General features: G+C 46.5%; 6 non-coding genes and 2 pseudogenes across 6 annotated transcripts; all 8 read left to right on the top strand.

The window, feature by feature from the left end:
* The first annotated feature begins 708 nt into the window (after positions 1-708).
* On the top strand, positions 709-827 carry LOC147103841 (5S ribosomal RNA). Its single transcript, XR_015072460.1, has one exon. It is a non-coding gene; the product is annotated as a 5S ribosomal RNA (ribosomal RNA).
* Positions 828-3242: 2415 nt separating this feature from the next.
* On the top strand, positions 3243-3361 carry LOC147103840 (5S ribosomal RNA). The gene has a single exon (XR_015072768.1). It is a non-coding gene; the product is annotated as a 5S ribosomal RNA (ribosomal RNA).
* A 2443-nt stretch (positions 3362-5804) lies between these two features.
* Positions 5805-5923, top strand: LOC147103839 (5S ribosomal RNA). The gene has a single exon (XR_015072560.1). It is a non-coding gene; the product is annotated as a 5S ribosomal RNA (ribosomal RNA).
* A 2435-nt stretch (positions 5924-8358) lies between these two features.
* On the top strand, positions 8359-8478 carry LOC147103838 (5S ribosomal RNA; annotated as a pseudogene).
* Positions 8479-10913: 2435 nt separating this feature from the next.
* Positions 10914-11033, top strand: LOC147103837 (5S ribosomal RNA; annotated as a pseudogene).
* Positions 11034-13468: 2435 nt separating this feature from the next.
* LOC147103836 (5S ribosomal RNA) lies at positions 13469-13587 on the top strand. The gene has a single exon (XR_015072829.1). It is a non-coding gene; the product is annotated as a 5S ribosomal RNA (ribosomal RNA).
* Positions 13588-16022: 2435 nt separating this feature from the next.
* On the top strand, positions 16023-16141 carry LOC147103835 (5S ribosomal RNA). Its single transcript, XR_015072622.1, has one exon. It is a non-coding gene; the product is annotated as a 5S ribosomal RNA (ribosomal RNA).
* Positions 16142-18554: 2413 nt separating this feature from the next.
* Positions 18555-18673, top strand: LOC147103834 (5S ribosomal RNA). The gene has a single exon (XR_015072454.1). It is a non-coding gene; the product is annotated as a 5S ribosomal RNA (ribosomal RNA).
* The last annotated feature ends 2098 nt before the right edge of the window (positions 18674-20771 follow it).

Below are 20771 nucleotides of genomic sequence, written 5' to 3'. Positions count from 1 at the left end.
GTGACCAATCTGGCATGCGGGACCTTATCAAAAGCCTTGCTAAAATCCATATAGACTACATCAAAGGCACTACCCTCATCGACCCTCCTTGTTACCTCCTCGAAAAATTGAATTGCGTTAGTCAGACACGACCTTCCGTTAAGAAATCCATGCTGACTGTCCCTGATTAATCCGTGTCTTTCTAAATGAAGATTTCTCCTGTCCCTCAGAACTTTTTCCAATAATTTTCCCACCACCGAGGTTAGGCTGACTGGCCTGTAATTATGCGGTCTATCCCTCTCTCCCTTTTGAAAGAACGGTAGCACGTTAGCAGTCCTCCAGTGGTCGGGCACCACACCTGTAGCCAGAGAGGATTGTAAAATGATGGTGAGAGCCTGTGCTATTTGGTGTCTTACTTCTCTTAAGAGTGTGGGATAGATTTGATGCGGGCCTGGGTATTTGTCCAGTTTGAAAGATGCTACAGCCCTTAAGACTTGGTGTTTGAGCATGTTTATTTGATGTAATATTTGAATAGAAGGCAATGAAGGGTTGGGCTTGTAGTTTGTTTGTGTGGGAGGCAGAGCAGCAAGAAGAGGTGGAGGGGGGGTGGGGGGTTGCGGGAGGAGTAAAATTTGTAAATGTAAATTGAGTGTTGAATACTTGTATGAATGCGTAGAAGAGAAAAAAATGGGCGACAGCTTTAAGTAAAGAGAAAGCCAGCTAGCATATGCCTACGGCCATACTAGTCTGAATGCGCCCGATCTCATCTGATCTCGGAAGCTAAGCAGAGTCAGGCCTGGTTAGTACTTGGATGGGAGACCGCCTGGGAATACCGGGTGCAGTAGGCTTTTGCTGCCGCCACAGGCTGCTCAACGTTTTGCACACACGCGCACACACTGCTCTTAATCAATCAACATCCTTTTTGCTGCTCTCTCTCTCTCTCTCTCTTGCTTTCCTTTGACCATTTCTTCGCTGCACATTCTCCTGCTGCTACACAAATGCAAGGGGCTCCAGACACAGGGCCAAAATAAGCAGAAGAAGAAAATAAGATAGCCAAAATACACACACTGGCGGAGGGCCACCAGGACACAGCAGCAGAGAGGAGAGACAAGGTGCATAGAAAACTCGGAGGGACAAACAGCAACAGAACAAAGAAGAATGTAGAAAGAGCAGCAGTTAAATTCAGGAAAAAAGCAAAGCCAACTAGCATGCTGTTGAAATGCATGTGTGTTAATGCGAGGAGCGTTACAAATAAGATTGACGAGTTGCAGGCGCAAGTTGCCACATGGGGTTATGCAATAGTAGCTATAACGGAGACCTGGCTTCAAAATGGGCGGAATTGGAAACTAAACAATCCTGGCTACAATGTAATAACATTTGTAGAAGTCGTGTGGGCAGATGTCACATGATCAGGCAGAATCATAGAAATTTACAGCACAGAAGGAGGCCATTCGGCCCATCTTGTCCGTGCCAGCCGACAAAGAGCAATCCACCCAAATCCCACTTTACAGCACTTGGTCCGTAGCCTTGTAGGTTACGGCAGTTCAAGTGCATATCCAAGTACTTTTTAAACGTGATGAGGGTTTCTGCCTCTACCACCCTTTCAGGCAGTGCATTCCAGACCCCCACCATTCACTGGGTGAAAAAATGTCTCCTCAAATTCCCTGTAAACCTCCTACCAATTACTTGAAATCTTTTATTGACCCTTCTGCTAAGGGAAATAGGTCCTTCCTATCCACTCTATCTCGGCCCCTCATAATTTTACACACCTCAATTAGGTCTCGCCTCAGCCTCCTGTGTTCCAAAGAAAACAACCCCAGCCTATCCAATCTTTCCTCATAACTAAAATTCCCCAGCCCAGGCAACATCCTCGGAAATCTCCTCTGCACCTTCTCTAGTGCAATCGCATCCTTCTTGTAATGTGGTGACCAGAACTGCACGCGGCACTCTAGCTGCGGCCTAACTAGTGTTTTATACAGTTGAAGCATAACCTCCCCGCTCTTATATTCTACGCCTCGGCTAATAAAGGCAAGTATCCCGTATGCCTGCTTAACCACTTTATCTACCTGTCCTGCTACCTTCAGGGATCTGTGGACATGCACTCCAAGGTCCCGCTGATCCTCTGCATTTCTCAGTGTTCTACCATTTATTGTGTATTCCAACTGAATTCCATTTGCCACTGTTCTGCCCACTAGACGAGTCCATTGATATCTTCCTGCAGTCTACAGCATTCTGTTTCATTATTAACCACACGGCCAATTTTTGTATCATCTGCAAACTTCTTAATCATACTTCCTACATTCAAATCCAAATCATTGATATATACCAGAAAAAGCAAAGGGCCCAGTACTGAGTCGGTGCAGGCTCGATGGGCCGAAATGGCCTCTATCTGCACTGTGGGGTTTCTGTGATTCTGTGAGCCCTGCGGAACCCCACTGGAAACAGCCTTCCGGTCACAAAAACACCCTTCGACCATTACCCTTTGTTTCCTGCCTCTGAGCCAATTTTGGATCCAACTTGCCACTTTGCCTTGGATCCCATGGGCTTTTACTTTCGTGACCAATCTGGCATGCGGGACCTTATCAAAAGCCTTGCTAAAATCCATATAGACTACATCAAAGGCACTACCCTCATCGACCCTCCTTGTTACCTCCTCGAAAAATTGAATTGCGTTAGTCAGACACGACCTTCCGTTAAGAAATCCATGCTGACTGTCCCTGATTAATCCGTGTCTTTCTAAATGAAGATTTCTCCTGTCCCTCAGAACTTTTTCCAATAATTTTCCCACCACCGAGGTTAGGCTGACTGGCCTGTAATTATGCGGTCTATCCCTCTCTCCCTTTTGAAAGAACGGTAGCACGTTAGCAGTCCTCCAGTGGTCGGGCACCACACCTGTAGCCAGAGAGGATTGTAAAATGATGGTGAGAGCCTGTGCTATTTGGTGTCTTACTTCTCTTAAGAGTGTGGGATAGATTTGATGCGGGCCTGGGTATTTGTCCAGTTTGAAAGATACTACAGCCCTTAAGACTTGGTGTTTGAGCATGTTTATTTGATGTAATATTTGAATAGAAGGCAATGAAGGGTTGGGCTTGTAGTTTGTTTGTGTGGGAGGCAGAGCAGCAAGAAGAGGTGGAGGGGGGGTGGGGGGTTGCGGGAGGAGTAAAATTTGTAAATGTAAATTGAGTGTTGAATACTTGTATGAATGCGTAGAAGAGAAAAAAATGGGCGACAGCTTTAAGTAAAGAGAAAGCCAGCTAGCATATGCCTATGGCCATACTAGTCTGAATGCGCCCGATCTCGTCTGATCTCGGAAGCTAAGCAGAGTCAGGCCTGGTTAGTACTTGAATGGGAGACCGCCTGGGAATACCGGGTGCAGTAGGCTTTTGCTGCCGCCACAGGCTGCTCAATGTTTTGCACACACACGCGCACACACTGCTCTTAATCAATCAACATCCTTTTTGCTGCTCTCTCTCTCTCTCTCTCTCTCTCTCTCTCTCTCTCTCTCTCTCTCGCTTTCCTTTGACCATTTCTTCGCTGCACATTCTCCTGCTGCTACACAAATGCAAGGGGCTCCAGACACAGGGCCGAAATAAGCAGAAGAAGAAAATAAGATAGCCAAAATACACACACTGGCGGAGGGCCACCAGGACACAGCAGCAGAGAGGAGAGACAAGGTGCATAGAAAACTCGGAGGGACAAACAGCAACAGAACAAAGAAGAATGTAGAAAGAGCAGCAGTTAAATTCAGGAAAAAAGCAAAGGCAACTAGCATGCTGTTGAAATGCATGTGTGTTAATGCGAGGAGCGTTACAAATAAGATTGACGAGTTGCAGGCGCAAGTTGCCACATGGGGTTATGCAATAGTAGCTATAACGGAGACCTGGCTTCAAAATGGGCGGAATTGGAAACTAAACAATCCTGGCTACAATGTAATAACATTTGTAGAAGTCGTGTGGGCAGATGTCACATGATCAGGCAGAATCATAGAAATTTACAGCACAGAAGGAGGCCATTCGGCCCATCTTGTCCGTGCCAGCCGACAAAGAGCAATCCACCCAAATCCCACTTTACAGCACTTGGTCCGTAGCCTTGTAGGTTACGGCAGTTCAAGTGCATATCCAAGTACTTTTTAAACGTGATGAGGGTTTCTGCCTCTACCACCCTTTCAGGCAGTGCATTCCAGACCCCCACCATTCACTGGGTGAAAAAATGTCTCCTCAAATTCCCTGTAAACCTCCTACCAATTACTTGAAATCTATTATTGACCCTTCTGCTAAGGGAAATAGGTCCTTCCTATCCACTCTATCTCGGCCCCTCATAATTTTACACACCTCAATTAGGTCTCGCCTCAGCCTCCTGTGTTCCAAAGAAAACAACCCCAGCCTATCCAATCTTTCCTCATAACTAAAATTCCCCAGCCCAGGCAACATCCTCGGAAATCTCCTCTGCACCTTCTCTAGTGCAATCGCATCCTTCTTGTAATGTGGTGACCAGAACTGCACGCGGCACTCTAGCTGCGGCCTAACTAGTGTTTTATACAGTTGAAGCATAACCTCCCCGCTCTTATATTCTACGCCTCGGCTAATAAAGGCAAGTATCCCGTATGCCTGCTTAACCACTTTATCTACCTGTCCTGCTACCTTCAGGGATCTGTGGACATGCACTCCAAGGTCCCGCTGATCCTCTGCATTTCTCAGTGTCCTACCATTTATTGTGTATTCCAACTGAATTCCATTTGCCACTGTTCTGCCCACTAGACGAGTCCATTGATATCTTCCTGCAGTCTACAGCATTCTGTTTCATTATTAACCACACGGCCAATTTTTGTATCATCTGCAAACTTCTTAATCATACTTCCTACATTCAAATCCAAATCATTGATATATACCAGAAAAAGCAAAGGGCCCAGTACTGAGTCGGTGCAGGCTCGATGGGCCGAAATGGCCTCTATCTGCACTGTGGGGTTTCTGTGATTCTCTGAGCCCTGCGGAACCCCACTGGAAACAGCCTTCCGGTCACAAAAACACCCTTCGACCATTACCCTTTGTTTCCTGCCTCTGAGCCAATTTTGGATCCAACTTGCCACTTTGCCTTGGATCCCATGGGCTTTTACTTTCGTGACCAATCTGGCATGCGGGACCTTATCAAAAGCCTTGCTAAAATCCATATAGACTACATCAAAGGCACTACCCTCATCGACCCTCCTTGTTACCTCCTCGAAAAATTGAATTGCGTTAGTCAGACACGACCTTCCGTTAAGAAATCCATGCTGACTGTCCCTGATTAATCCGTGTCTTTCTAAATGAAGATTTCTCCTGTCCCTCAGAACTTTTTCCAATAATTTTCCCACCACCGAGGTTAGGCTGACTGGCCTGTAATTATGCGGTCTATCCCTCTCTCCCTTTTGAAAGAACGGTAGCACGTTAGCAGTCCTCCAGTGGTCGGGCACCACACCTGTAGCCAGAGAGGATTGTAAAATGATGGTGAGAGCCTGTGCTATTTGGTGTCTTACTTCTCTTAAGAGTGTGGGATAGATTTGATGCGGGCCTGGGTATTTGTCCAGTTTGAAAGATACTACAGCCCTTAAGACTTGGTGTTTGAGCATGTTTATTTGATGTAATATTTGAATAGAAGGCAATGAAGGGTTGGGCTTGTAGTTTGTTTGTGTGGGAGGCAGAGCAGCAAGAAGAGGTGGAGGGGGGGTGGGGGGTTGCGGGAGGAGTAAAATTTGTAAATGTAAATTGAGTGTTGAATACTTGTATGAATGCGTAGAAGAGAAAAAAATGGGCGACAGCTTTAAGTAAAGAGAAAGCCAGCTAGCATATGCCTACGGCCATACTAGTCTGAATGCGCCCGATCTCGTCTGATCTCGGAAGCTAAGCAGAGTCAGGCCTGGTTAGTACTTGGATGGGAGACCGCCTGGGAATACCGGGTGCAGTAGGCTTTTGCTGCCGCCACAGGCTGCTCAACGTTTTGCACACACACGCGCACACACTGCTCTTAATCAATCAACATCCTTTTTGCTGCTCTCTCTCTCTCTCTCTCTCTCTCTGTCTCTCTCTCTCGCTTTCCTTTGACCATTTCTTCGCTGCACATTCTCCTGCTGCTACACAAATGCAAGGGGCTCCAGACACAGGGCCGAAATAAGCAGAAGAAGAAAATAAGATAGCCAAAATACACACACTGGCGGAGGGCCACCAGGACACAGCAGCAGAGAGGAGAGACAAGGTGCATAGAAAACTCGGAGGGACAAACAGCAACAGAACAAAGAAGAATGTAGAAAGAGCAGCAGTTAAATTCAGGAAAAAAGCAAAGCCAACTAGCATGCTGTTGAAATGCATGTGTGTTAATGCGAGGAGCGTTACAAATAAGATTGACGAGTTGCAGGCGCAAGTTGCCACATGGGGTTATGCAATAGTAGCTATAACGGAGACCTGGCTTCAAAATGGGCGGAATTGGAAACTAAACAATCCTGGCTACAATGTAATAACATTTGTAGAAGTCGTGTGGGCAGATGTCACATGATCAGGCAGAATCATAGAAATTTACAGCACAGAAGGAGGCCATTTGGCCCATCTTGTCCGTGCCAGCCGACAAAGAGCAATCCACCCAAATCCCACTTTACAGCACTTGGTCCGTAGCCTTGTAGGTTACGGCAGTTCAAGTGCATATCCAAGTACTTTTTAAACGTGATGAGGGTTTCTGCCTCTACCACCCTTTCAGGCAGTGCATTCCAGACCCCCACCATTCACTGGGTGAAAAAATGTCTCCTCAAATTCCCTGTAAACCTCCTACCAATTACTTGAAATCTATTATTGACCCTTCTGCTAAGGGAAATAGGTCCTTCCTATCCACTCTATCTCGGCCCCTCATAATTTTACACACCTCAATTAGGTCTCGCCTCAGCCTCCTGTGTTCCAAAGAAAACAACCCCAGCCTATCCAATCTTTCCTCATAACTAAAATTCCCCAGCCCAGGCAACATCCTCGGAAATCTCCTCTGCACCTTCTCTAGTGCAATCGCATCCTTCTTGTAATGTGGTGACCAGAACTGCACGCGGCACTCTAGCTGCGGCCTAACTAGTGTTTTATACAGTTGAAGCATAACCTCCCCGCTCTTATATTCTACGCCTCGGCTAATAAAGGCAAGTATCCCGTATGCCTGCTTAACCACTTTATCTACCTGTCCTGCTACCTTCAGGGATCTGTGGACATGCACTCCAAGGTCCCGCTGATCCTCTGCATTTCTCAGTGTCCTACCATTTATTGTGTATTCCAACTGAATTCCATTTGCCACTGTTCTGCCCACTAGACGAGTCCATTGATATCTTCCTGCAGTCTACAGCATTCTGTTTCATTATTAACCACACGGCCAATTTTTGTATCATCTGCAAACTTCTTAATCATACTTCCTACATTCAAATCCAAATCATTGATATATACCAGAAAAAGCAAAGGGCCCAGTACTGAGTCGGTGCAGGCTCGATGGGCCGAAATGGCCTCTATCTGCACTGTGGGGTTTCTGTGATTCTCTGAGCCCTGCGGAACCCCACTGGAAACAGCCTTCCGGTCACAAAAACACCCTTCGACCATTACCCTTTGTTTCCTGCCTCTGAGCCAATTTTGGATCCAACTTGCCACTTTGCCTTGGATCCCATGGGCTTTTACTTTCGTGACCAATCTGGCATGCGGGACCTTATCAAAAGCCTTGCTAAAATCCATATAGACTACATCAAAGGCACTACCCTCATCGACCCTCCTTGTTACCTCCTCGAAAAATTGAATTGCGTTAGTCAGACACGACCTTCCGTTAAGAAATCCATGCTGACTGTCCCTGATTAATCCGTGTCTTTCTAAATGAAGATTTCTCCTGTCCCTCAGAACTTTTTCCAATAATTTTCCCACCACCGAGGTTAGGCTGACTGGCCTGTAATTATGCGGTCTATCCCTCTCTCCCTTTTGAAAGAACGGTAGCACGTTAGCAGTCCTCCAGTGGTCGGGCACCACACCTGTAGCCAGAGAGGATTGTAAAATGATGGTGAGAGCCTGTGCTATTTGGTGTCTTACTTCTCTTAAGAGTGTGGGATAGATTTGATGCGGGCCTGGGTATTTGTCCAGTTTGAAAGATACTACAGCCCTTAAGACTTGGTGTTTGAGCATGTTTATTTGATGTAATATTTGAATAGAAGGCAATGAAGGGTTGGGCTTGTAGTTTGTTTGTGTGGGAGGCAGAGCAGCAAGAAGAGGTGGAGGGGGGGTGGGGGGTTGCGGGAGGAGTAAAATTTGTAAATGTAAATTGAGTGTTGAATACTTGTATGAATGCGTAGAAGAGAAAAAAATGGGCGACAGCTTTAAGTAAAGAGAAAGCCAGCTAGCATATGCCTACGGCCATACTAGTCTGAATGCGCCCGATCTCGTCTGATCTCGTGAAGCTAAGCAGAGTCAGGCCTGGTTAGTACTTGGATGGGAGACCGCCTGGGAATACCGGGTGCAGTAGGCTTTTGCTGCCGCCACAGGCTGCTCAACGTTTTGCACACACACGCGCACACACTGCTCTTAATCAATCAACATCCTTTTTGCTGCTCTCTCTCTCTCTCTCTCTCTCTCTGTCTCTCTCTCTCGCTTTCCTTTGACCATTTCTTCGCTGCACATTCTCCTGCTGCTACACAAATGCAAGGGGCTCCAGACACAGGGCCGAAATAAGCAGAAGAAGAAAATAAGATAGCCAAAATACACACACTGGCGGAGGGCCACCAGGACACAGCAGCAGAGAGGAGAGACAAGGTGCATAGAAAACTCGGAGGGACAAACAGCAACAGAACAAAGAAGAATGTAGAAAGAGCAGCAGTTAAATTCAGGAAAAAAGCAAAGCCAACTAGCATGCTGTTGAAATGCATGTGTGTTAATGCGAGGAGCGTTACAAATAAGATTGACGAGTTGCAGGCGCAAGTTGCCACATGGGGTTATGCAATAGTAGCTATAACGGAGACCTGGCTTCAAAATGGGCGGAATTGGAAACTAAACAATCCTGGCTACAATGTAATAACATTTGTAGAAGTCGTGTGGGCAGATGTCACATGATCAGGCAGAATCATAGAAATTTACAGCACAGAAGGAGGCCATTCGGCCCATCTTGTCCGTGCCAGCCGACAAAGAGCAATCCACCCAAATCCCACTTTACAGCACTTGGTCCGTAGCCTTGTAGGTTACGGCAGTTCAAGTGCATATCCAAGTACTTTTTAAACGTGATGAGGGTTTCTGCCTCTACCACCCTTTCAGGCAGTGCATTCCAGACCCCCACCATTCACTGGGTGAAAAAATGTCTCCTCAAATTCCCTGTAAACCTCCTACCAATTACTTGAAATCTATTATTGACCCTTCTGCTAAGGGAAATAGGTCCTTCCTATCCACTCTATCTCGGCCCCTCATAATTTTACACACCTCAATTAGGTCTCGCCTCAGCCTCCTGTGTTCCAAAGAAAACAACCCCAGCCTATCCAATCTTTCCTCATAACTAAAATTCCCCAGCCCAGGCAACATCCTCGGAAATCTCCTCTGCACCTTCTCTAGTGCAATCGCATCCTTCTTGTAATGTGGTGACCAGAACTGCACGCGGCACTCTAGCTGCGGCCTAACTAGTGTTTTATACAGTTGAAGCATAACCTCCCCGCTCTTATATTCTACGCCTCGGCTAATAAAGGCAAGTATCCCGTATGCCTGCTTAACCACTTTATCTACCTGTCCTGCTACCTTCAGGGATCTGTGGACATGCACTCCAAGGTCCCGCTGATCCTCTGCATTTCTCAGTGTCCTACCATTTATTGTGTATTCCAACTGAATTCCATTTGCCACTGTTCTGCCCACTAGACGAGTCCATTGATATCTTCCTGCAGTCTACAGCATTCTGTTTCATTATTAACCACACGGCCAATTTTTGTATCATCTGCAAACTTCTTAATCATACTTCCTACATTCAAATCCAAATCATTGATATATACCAGAAAAAGCAAAGGGCCCAGTACTGAGTCGGTGCAGGCTCGATGGGCCGAAATGGCCTCTATCTGCACTGTGGGGTTTCTGTGATTCTCTGAGCCCTGCGGAACCCCACTGGAAACAGCCTTCCGGTCACAAAAACACCCTTCGACCATTACCCTTTGTTTCCTGCCTCTGAGCCAATTTTGGATCCAACTTGGCACTTTGCCTTGGATCCCATGGGCTTTTACTTTCGTGACCAATCTGGCATGCGGGACCTTATCAAAAGCCTTGCTAAAATCCATATAGACTACATCAAAGGCACTACCCTCATCGACCCTCCTTGTTACCTCCTCGAAAAATTGAATTGCGTTAGTCAGACACGACCTTCCGTTAAGAAATCCATGCTGACTGTCCCTGATTAATCCGTGTCTTTCTAAATGAAGATTTCTCCTGTCCCTCAGAACTTTTTCCAATAATTTTCCCACCACCGAGGTTAGGCTGACTGGCCTGTAATTATGCGGTCTATCCCTCTCTCCCTTTTGAAAGAACGGTAGCACGTTAGCAGTCCTCCAGTGGTCGGGCACCACACCTGTAGCCAGAGAGGATTGTAAAATGATGGTGAGAGCCTGTGCTATTTGGTGTCTTACTTCTCTTAAGAGTGTGGGATAGATTTGATGCGGGCCTGGGTATTTGTCCAGTTTGAAAGATACTACAGCCCTTAAGACTTGGTGTTTGAGCATGTTTATTTGATGTAATATTTGAATAGAAGGCAATGAAGGGTTGGGCTTGTAGTTTGTTTGTGTGGGAGGCAGAGCAGCAAGAAGAGGTGGAGGGGGGGTGGGGGGTTGCGGGAGGAGTAAAATTTGTAAATGTAAATTGAGTGTTGAATACTTGTATGAATGCGTAGAAGAGAAAAAAATGGGCGACAGCTTTAAGTAAAGAGAAAGCCAGCTAGCATATGCCTACGGCCATACTAGTCTGAATGCGCCCGATCTCGTCTGATCTCGTGAAGCTAAGCAGAGTCAGGCCTGGTTAGTACTTGGATGGGAGACCGCCTGGGAATACCGGGTGCAGTAGGCTTTTGCTGCCGCCACAGGCTGCTCAACGTTTTGCACACACACGCGCACACACTGCTCTTAATCAATCAACATCCTTTTTGCTGCTCTCTCTCTCTCTCTCTCTCTCTCTGTCTCTCTCTCTCGCTTTCCTTTGACCATTTCTTCGCTGCACATTCTCCTGCTGCTACACAAATGCAAGGGGCTCCAGACACAGGGCCGAAATAAGCAGAAGAAGAAAATAAGATAGCCAAAATACACACACTGGCGGAGGGCCACCAGGACACAGCAGCAGAGAGGAGAGACAAGGTGCATAGAAAACTCGGAGGGACAAACAGCAACAGAACAAAGAAGAATGTAGAAAGAGCAGCAGTTAAATTCAGGAAAAAAGCAAAGCCAACTAGCATGCTGTTGAAATGCATGTGTGTTAATGCGAGGAGCGTTACAAATAAGATTGACGAGTTGCAGGCGCAAGTTGCCACATGGGGTTATGCAATAGTAGCTATAACGGAGACCTGGCTTCAAAATGGGCGGAATTGGAAACTAAACAATCCTGGCTACAATGTAATAACATTTGTAGAAGTCGTGTGGGCAGATGTCACATGATCAGGCAGAATCATAGAAATTTACAGCACAGAAGGAGGCCATTCGGCCCATCTTGTCCGTGCCAGCCGACAAAGAGCAATCCACCCAAATCCCACTTTACAGCACTTGGTCCGTAGCCTTGTAGGTTACGGCAGTTCAAGTGCATATCCAAGTACTTTTTAAACGTGATGAGGGTTTCTGCCTCTACCACCCTTTCAGGCAGTGCATTCCAGACCCCCACCATTCACTGGGTGAAAAAATGTCTCCTCAAATTCCCTGTAAACCTCCTACCAATTACTTGAAATCTATTATTGACCCTTCTGCTAAGGGAAATAGGTCCTTCCTATCCACTCTATCTCGGCCCCTCATAATTTTACACACCTCAATTAGGTCTCGCCTCAGCCTCCTGTGTTCCAAAGAAAACAACCCCAGCCTATCCAATCTTTCCTCATAACTAAAATTCCCCAGCCCAGGCAACATCCTCGGAAATCTCCTCTGCACCTTCTCTAGTGCAATCGCATCCTTCTTGTAATGTGGTGACCAGAACTGCACGCGGCACTCTAGCTGCGGCCTAACTAGTGTTTTATACAGTTGAAGCATAACCTCCCCGCTCTTATATTCTACGCCTCGGCTAATAAAGGCAAGTATCCCGTATGCCTGCTTAACCACTTTATCTACCTGTCCTGCTACCTTCAGGGATCTGTGGACATGCACTCCAAGGTCCCGCTGATCCTCTGCATTTCTCAGTGTCCTACCATTTATTGTGTATTCCAACTGAATTCCATTTGCCACTGTTCTGCCCACTAGACGAGTCCATTGATATCTTCCTGCAGTCTACAGCATTCTGTTTCATTATTAACCACACGGCCAATTTTTGTATCATCTGCAAACTTCTTAATCATACTTCCTACATTCAAATCCAAATCATTGATATATACCAGAAAAAGCAAAGGGCCCAGTACTGAGTCGGTGCAGGCTCGATGGGCCGAAATGGCCTCTATCTGCACTGTGGGGTTTCTGTGATTCTCTGAGCCCTGCGGAACCCCACTGGAAACAGCCTTCCGGTCACAAAAACACCCTTCGACCATTACCCTTTGTTTCCTGCCTCTGAGCCAATTTTGGATCCAACTTGCCACTTTGCCTTGGATCCCATGGGCTTTTACTTTCGTGACCAATCTGGCATGCGGGACCTTATCAAAAGCCTTGCTAAAATCCATATAGACTACATCAAAGGCACTACCCTCATCGACCCTCCTTGTTACCTCCTCGAAAAATTGAATTGCGTTAGTCAGACACGACCTTCCGTTAAGAAATCCATGCTGACTGTCCCTGATTAATCCGTGTCTTTCTAAATGAAGATTTCTCCTGTCCCTCAGAACTTTTTCCAATAATTTTCCCACCACCGAGGTTAGGCTGACTGGCCTGTAATTATGCGGTCTATCCCTCTCTCCCTTTTGAAAGAACGGTAGCACGTTAGCAGTCCTCCAGTGGTCGGGCACCACACCTGTAGCCAGAGAGGATTGTAAAATGATGGTGAGAGCCTGTGCTATTTGGTGTCTTACTTCTCTTAAGAGTGTGGGATAGATTTGATGCGGGCCTGGGTATTTGTCCAGTTTGAAAGATACTACAGCCCTTAAGACTTGGTGTTTGAGCATGTTTATTTGATGTAATATTTGAATAGAAGGCAATGAAGGGTTGGGCTTGTAGTTTGTTTGTGTGGGAGGCAGAGCAGCAAGAAGAGGTGGAGGGGGGGTGGGGGGTTGCGGGAGGAGTAAAATTTGTAAATGTAAATTGAGTGTTGAATACTTGTATGAATGCGTAGAAGAGAAAAAAATGGGCGACAGCTTTAAGTAAAGAGAAAGCCAGCTAGCATATGCCTACGGCCGTACTAGTCTGAATGCGCCCGATCTCGTCTGATCTCGGAAGCTAAGCAGAGTCAGGCCTGGTTAGTACTTGGATGGGAGACCGCCTGGGAATACCGGGTGCAGTAGGCTTTTGCTGCCGCCACAGGCTGCTCAACGTTTTGCACACACACGCGCACACACTGCTCTTAATCAATCAACATCCTTTTTGCTGCTCTCTCTCTCTCTCTCTCTCTCTCTGTCTCTCTCTCTCGCTTTCCTTTGACCATTTCTTCGCTGCACATTCTCCTGCTGCTACACAAATGCAAGGGGCTCCAGACACAGGGCCGAAATAAGCAGAAGAAGAAAATAAGATAGCCAAAATACACACACTGGCGGAGTGCCACCAGGACACAGCAGCAGAGAGGAGAGACAAGGTGCATAGAAAACTCGGAGGGACAAACAGCAACAGAACAAAGAAGAATGTAGAAAGAGCAGCAGTTAAATTCAGGAAAAAAGCAAAGCCAACTAGCATGCTGTTGAAATGCATGTGTGTTAATGCGAGGAGCGTTACAAATAAGATTGACGAGTTGCAGGCGCAAGTTGCCACATGGGGTTATGCAATAGTAGCTATAACGGAGACCTGGCTTCAAAATGGGCGGAATTGGAAACTAAACAATCCTGGCTACAATGTAATAACATTTGTAGAAGTCGTGTGGGCAGATGTCACATGATCAGGCAGAATCATAGAAATTTACAGCACAGAAGGAGGCCATTCGGCCCATCTTGTCCGTGCCAGCCGACAAAGAGCAATCCACCCAAATCCCACTTTACAGCACTTGGTCCGTAGCCTTGTAGGTTACGGCAGTTCAAGTGCATATCCAAGTACTTTTTAAACGTGATGAGGGTTTCTGCCTCTACCACCCTTTCAGGCAGTGCATTCCAGACCCCCACCATTCACTGGGTGAAAAAATGTCTCCTCAAATTCCCTGTAAACCTCCTACCAATTACTTGAAATCTATTATTGACCCTTCTGCTAAGGGAAATAGGTCCTTCCTATCCACTCTATCTCGGCCCCTCATAATTTTACACACCTCAATTAGGTCTCGCCTCAGCCTCCTGTGTTCCAAAGAAAACAACCCCAGCCTATCCAATCTTTCCTCATAACTAAAATTCCCCAGCCCAGGCAACATCCTCGGAAATCTCCTCTGCACCTTCTCTAGTGCAATCGCATCCTTCTTGTAATGTGGTGACCAGAACTGCACGCGGCACTCTAGCTGCGGCCTAACTAGTGTTTTATACAGTTGAAGCATAACCTCCCCGCTCTTATATTCTACGCCTCGGCTAATAAAGGCAAGTATCCCGTATGCCTGCTTAACCACTTTATCTACCTGTCCTGCTACCTTCAGGGATCTGTGGACATGCACTCCAAGGTCCCGCTGATCCTCTGCATTTCTCAGTGTCCTACCATTTATTGTGTATTCCAACTGAATTCCATTTGCCACTGTTCTGCCCACTAGACGAGTCCATTGATATCTTCCTGCAGTCTACAGCATTCTGTTTCATTATTAACCACACGGCCAATTTTTGTATCATCTGCAAACTTCTTAATCATACTTCCTACATTCAAATCCAAATCATTGATATATACCAGAAAAAGCAAAGGGCCCAGTACTGAGTCGGTGCAGGCTCGATGGGCCGAAATGGCCTCTATCTGCACTGTGGGGTTTCTGTGATTCTCTGAGCCCTGCGGAACCCCACTGGAAACAGCCTTCCGGTCACAAAAACACCCTTCGACCATTACCCTTTGTTTCCTGCCTCTGAGCCAATTTTGGATCCAACTTGCCACTTTGCCTTGGATCCCATGGGCTTTTACTTTCGTGACCAATCTGGCATGCGGGACCTTATCAAAAGCCTTGCTAAAATCCATATAGACTACATCAAAGGCACTACCCTCATCGACCCTCCTTGTTACCTCCTCGAAAAATTGAATTGCGTTAGTCAGACACGACCTTCCGTTAAGAAATCCATGCTGACTGTCCCTGATTAATCCGTGTCTTTCTAAATGAAGATTTCTCCTGTCCCTCAGAACTTTTTCCAATAATTTTCCCACCACCGAGGTTAGGCTGACTGGCCTGTAATTATGCGGTCTATCCCTCTCTCCCTTTTGAAAGAACGGTAGCACGTTAGCAGTCCTCCAGTGGTCGGGCACCACACCTGTAGCCAGAGAGGATTGTAAAATGATGGTGAGAGCCTGTGCTATTTGGTGTCTTACTTCTCTTAAGAGTGTGGGATAGATTTGATGCGGGCCTGGGTATTTGTCCAGTTTGAAAGATGCTACAGCCCTTAAGACTTGGTGTTTGAGCATGTTTATTTGATGTAATATTTGAATAGAAGGCAATGAAGGGTTGGGCTTGTAGTTTGTTTGTGTGGGAGGCAGAGCAGCAAGAAGAGGTGGAGGGGGGGTGGGGGGTTGCGGGAGGAGTAAAATTTGTAAATGTAAATTGAGTGTTGAATACTTGTATGAATGCGTAGAAGAGAAAAAAATGGGCGACAGCTTTAAGTAAAGAGAAAGCCAGCTAGCATATGCCTATGGCCATACTAGTCTGAATGCGCCCGATCTCGTCTGATCTCGGAAGCTAAGCAGAGTCAGGCCTGGTTAGTACTTGGATGGGAGACCGCCTGGGAATACCGGGTGCAGTAGGCTTTTGCTGCCGCCACAGGCTGCTCAACGTTTTGCACACACACGCGCACACACTGCTCTTAATCAATCAACATCCTTTTTGCTGCTCTCTCTCTCTCTCTCGCTTTCCTTTGACCATTTCTTCGCTGCACATTCTCCTGCTGCTACACAAATGCAAGGGGCTCCAGACACAGGGCCGAAATAAGCAGAAGAAGAAAATAAGATAGCCAAAATATACACACTGGCGGAGGGCCACCAGGACACAGCAGCAGAGAGGAGAGACAAGGTGCATAGAAAACTCGGAGGGACAAACAGCAACAGAACAAAGAAGAATGTAGAAAGAGCAGCAGTTAAATTCAGGAAAAAAGCAAAGCCAACTAGCATGCTGTTGAAATGCATGTGTGTTAATGCGAGGAGTGTTACAAATAAGATTGACGAGTTGCAGGTGCAAGTTGCCACATGGGGTTATGCAATAGTAGCCATAACGGAGACCTGGCTTCAAAATGGGCGGAATTGGAAACTAAACAATCCTGGCTACAATGTAATAACATTTGTAGAAGTCGTGTGGGCAGATGTCACATGATCAGGCAGAATCATAGAAATTTACAGCACAGAAGGAGGCCATTCGGCCCATCTTGTCCGTGCCAGCCGACAAAGAGCAATCCACCCAAATCCCACTTTACAGCACTTGGTCCGTAGCCTTGTTGGTTACGGCAGTTCAAGTGCATATCCAAGTACTTTTTAAACGTGATGAGGGTTTCTGCCTCTACCACCCTTTCAGGCAGTGCATTCCAGACCCCCACCATTCACTGGGTGAAAAAATGTCTCCTCAAATTCCCTGTAAACCTCCTACCAATTACTTGAAATCTATTATTGACCCTTCTGCTAAGGGAAATAGGTCCTTCCTATCCACTCTATCTCGGCCCCTCATAATTTTACACACCTCAATTAGGTCTCGCCTCAGCCTCCTGTGTTCCAAAGAAAACAACCCCAGCCTATCCAATCTTTCCTCATAACTAAAATTCCCCAGCCCAGGCAACATCCTCGGAAATCTCCTCTGCACCTTCTCTAGTGCAATCGCATCCTTCTTGTAATGTGGTGACCAGAACTGCACGCGGCACTCTAGCTGCGGCCTAACTAGTGTTTTATACAGTTGAAGCATAACCTCCCCGCTCTTATATTCTACGCCTCGGCTAATAAAGGCAAGTATCCCGTATGCCTGCTTAACCACTTTATCTACCTGTCCTGCTACCTTCAGGGATCTGTGGACATGCACTCCAAGGTCCCGCTGATCCTCTGCATTTCTCAGTGTCCTACCATTTATTGTGTATTCCAACTGAATTCCATTTGCCACTGTTCTGCCCACTAGACGAGTCCATTGATATCTTCCTGCAGTCTACAGCATTCTGTTTCATTATTAACCACACGGCCAATTTTTGTATCATCTGCAAACTTCTTAATCATACTTCCTACATTCAAATCCAAATCATTGATATATACCAGAAAAAGCAAAGGGCCCAGTACTGAGTCGGTGCAGGCTCGATGGGCCGAAATGGCCTCTATCTGCACTGTGGGGTTTCTGTGATTCTGTGAGCCCTGCGGAACCCCACTGGAAACAGCCTTCCGGTCACAAAAACACCCTTCGACCATTACCCTTTGTTTCCTGCCTCTGAGCCAATTTTGGATCCAACTTGCCACTTTGCCTTGGATCCCATGGGCTTTTACTTTCGTGACCAATCTGGCATGCGGGACCTTATCAAAAGCCTTGCTAAAATCCATATAGACTACATCAAAGGCACTACCCTCATCGACCCTCCTTGTTACCTCCTCGAAAAATTGAATTGCGTTAGTCAGACACGACCTTCCGTTAAGAAATCCATGCTGACTGTCCCTGATTAATCCGTGTCTTTCTAAATGAAGATTTCTCCTGTCCCTCAGAACTTTTTCCAATAATTTTCCCACCACCGAGGTTAGGCTGACTGTCCTGTAATTATGCGGTCTATCCCTCTCTCCCTTTTGAAAGAACGGTAGCACGTTAGCAGTCCTCCAGTGGTCGGGCACCACACCTGTAGCCAGAGAGGATTGTAAAATGATGGTGAGAGCCTGTGCTATTTGGTGTCTTACTTCTCTTAAGAGTGTGGGATAGATTTGATGCGGGCCTGGGTATTTGTCCAGTTTGACAGATGCTACAGCCCTTAAGACTTGGTGTTTGAGCATGTTTATTTGATGTAATATTTGAATAGAAGGCAATGAAGGGTTGGGCTTGTAGTTTGTTTGTGTGGGAGGCAGAGCAGCAAGAAGAGGTGGAGGGGGGGTGGGGGGTTGCGGGAGGAGTAAAATTTGTAAATGTAAATTGAGTGTTGAATACTTGTATGAATGCGTAGAAGAGAAAAAAATGGGCGACAGCTTTAAGTAAAGAGAAAGCCAGCTAGCATATGCCTGCGGCCATACTAGTCTGAATACGCCCGATCTCGTCTGATCTCGGAAGCGAAGCAGAGTCAGGCCTGGTTAGTACTTGGATGGGAGACCGCCTGGGAATACCAGGTGCTGTAGGCTTTTGCTGCCGCCACAGGCTGCTCAACGTTTTGCACACACGCGCACACACTGCTCTTAATCAATCAACATCCTTTTTGCTGCTCTCTCTCTCTCTCTCTCTCTCTCTCGCTTTCCTTTGACCATTTCTTCGCTGCACATTCTCCTGCTGCTACACAAATGCAAGGGGCTCCAGACACAGGGCCGAAATAAGCAGAAGAAGAAAATAAGATAGCCAAAATACACACACTGGCGGAGGGCCACCAGGACACAGCAGCAGAGAGGAGAGACAAGGTGCATAGAAAACTCGGAGGGACAAACAGCAACAGAACAAAGAAGAATGTAGAAAGAGCAGCAGTTAAATTCAGGAAAAAAGGAAAGCCAACTAGCATGCTGTTGAAATGCATGTGTGTTAATGCGAGGAGTGTTACAAATAAGATTGACGAGTTGCAGGCGCAAGTTGCCACATGGGGTTATGCAATAGTAGCCATAACGGAGACCTGGCTTCAAAATGGGCGGAATTGGAAACTAAACAATCCTGGCTACAATGTAATAACATTTGTAGAAGTCGTGTGGGCAGATGTCACATGATCAGGCAGAGTCATAGAAATTTACAGCACAGAAGGAGGCCATTCGGCCCATCTTGTCCGTGCCAGCCGACAAAGAGCAATCCACCCAAATCCCACTTTACAGCACTTGGTCCGTAGCCTTGTAGGTTACGGCAGTTCAAGTGCATATCCAAGTACTTTTTAAACGTGATGAGGGTTTCTGCCTCTACCACCCTTTCAGGCAGTGCATTCCAGACCCCCACCATTCACTGGGTGAAAAAATGTCTCCTCAAATTCCCTGTAAACCTCCTACCAATTACTTGAAATCTATTATTGACCCTTCTGCTAAGGGAAATAGGTCCTTCCTATCCACTCTATCTCGGCCCCTCATAATTTTACACACCTCAATTAGGTCTCGCCTCAGCCTCCTGTGTTCCAAAGAAAACAACCCCAGCCTATCCAATCTTTCCTCATAACTAAAATTCCCCAGCCCAGGCAACATCCTCGGAAATCTCCTCTGCACCTTCTCTAGTGCAATCGCATCCTTCTTGTAATGTGGTGACCAGAACTGCACGCGGCACTCTAGCTGCGGCCTAACTAGTGTTTTATACAGTTGAAGCATAACCTCCCCGCTCTTATATTCTACGCCTCGGCTAATAAAGGCAAGTATCCCGTATGCCTGCTTAACCACTTTATCTACCTGTCCTGCTACCTTCAGGGATCTGTGGACATGCACTCCAAGGTCCCGCTGATCCTCTGCATTTCTCAGTGTCCTACCATTTATTGTGTATTCCAACTGAATTCCATTTGCCACTGTTCTGCCCACTAGACGAGTCCATTGATATCTTCCTGCAGTCTACAGCATTCTGTTTCATTATTAACCACACGGCCAATTTTTGTATCATCTGCAAACTTCTTAATCATACTTCCTACATTCAAATCCAAATCATTGATATATACCAGAAAAAGCAAAGGGCCCAGTACTGAGTCGGTGCAGGCTCGATGGGCCGAAATGGCCTCTATCTGCACTGTGGGGTTTCTGTGACAGCCTTCCGGTCACAAAAACACCCTTCGACCATTACCCTTTGTTTCCTGCCTCTGAGCCAATTTTGGATCCAACTTGCCACTTTGCCTTGGATCCCATGGGCTTTTACTTTCGTGACCAATCTGGCTTGCGGGACCTTATCAAAAGCCTTGCTAAAATCCATATAGACTACATCAAAGGCACTACCCTCATCGACCCTCCTTGTTACCTCCTCGAAAAATTGAATTGCGTTAGTCAGACACGACCTTCCGTTAAGAAATCCATGCTGACTGTCCCTGATTAATCCGTGTCTTTCTAAATGAAGATTTCTCCTGTCCCTCAGAACTTTTTCCAATAATTTTCCCACCACCGAGGTTAGGCTGACTGGCCTGTAATTATGCGGTCTATCCCTCTCTCCCTTTTGAAAGAACGGTAGCACGTTAGCAGTCCTCCAGTGGTCGGGCACCACACCTGTAGCCAGAGAGGATTGTAAAATGATGGTGAGAGCCTGTGCTATTTGGTGTCTTACTTCTCTTAAGAGTGTGGGATA

Source organism: Somniosus microcephalus, chromosome 19, assembly GCF_052327205.1.
Source record: "Somniosus microcephalus isolate GS21.2 chromosome 19, FLI_Smic_1.0, whole genome shotgun sequence".
Classification (NCBI taxonomy): domain Eukaryota; kingdom Metazoa; phylum Chordata; class Chondrichthyes; order Squaliformes; family Somniosidae; genus Somniosus; species Somniosus microcephalus.
The sequence above is the reverse complement of the archived record's forward strand: the minus strand, read 5'-3'. Positions and strand labels throughout refer to the sequence as shown.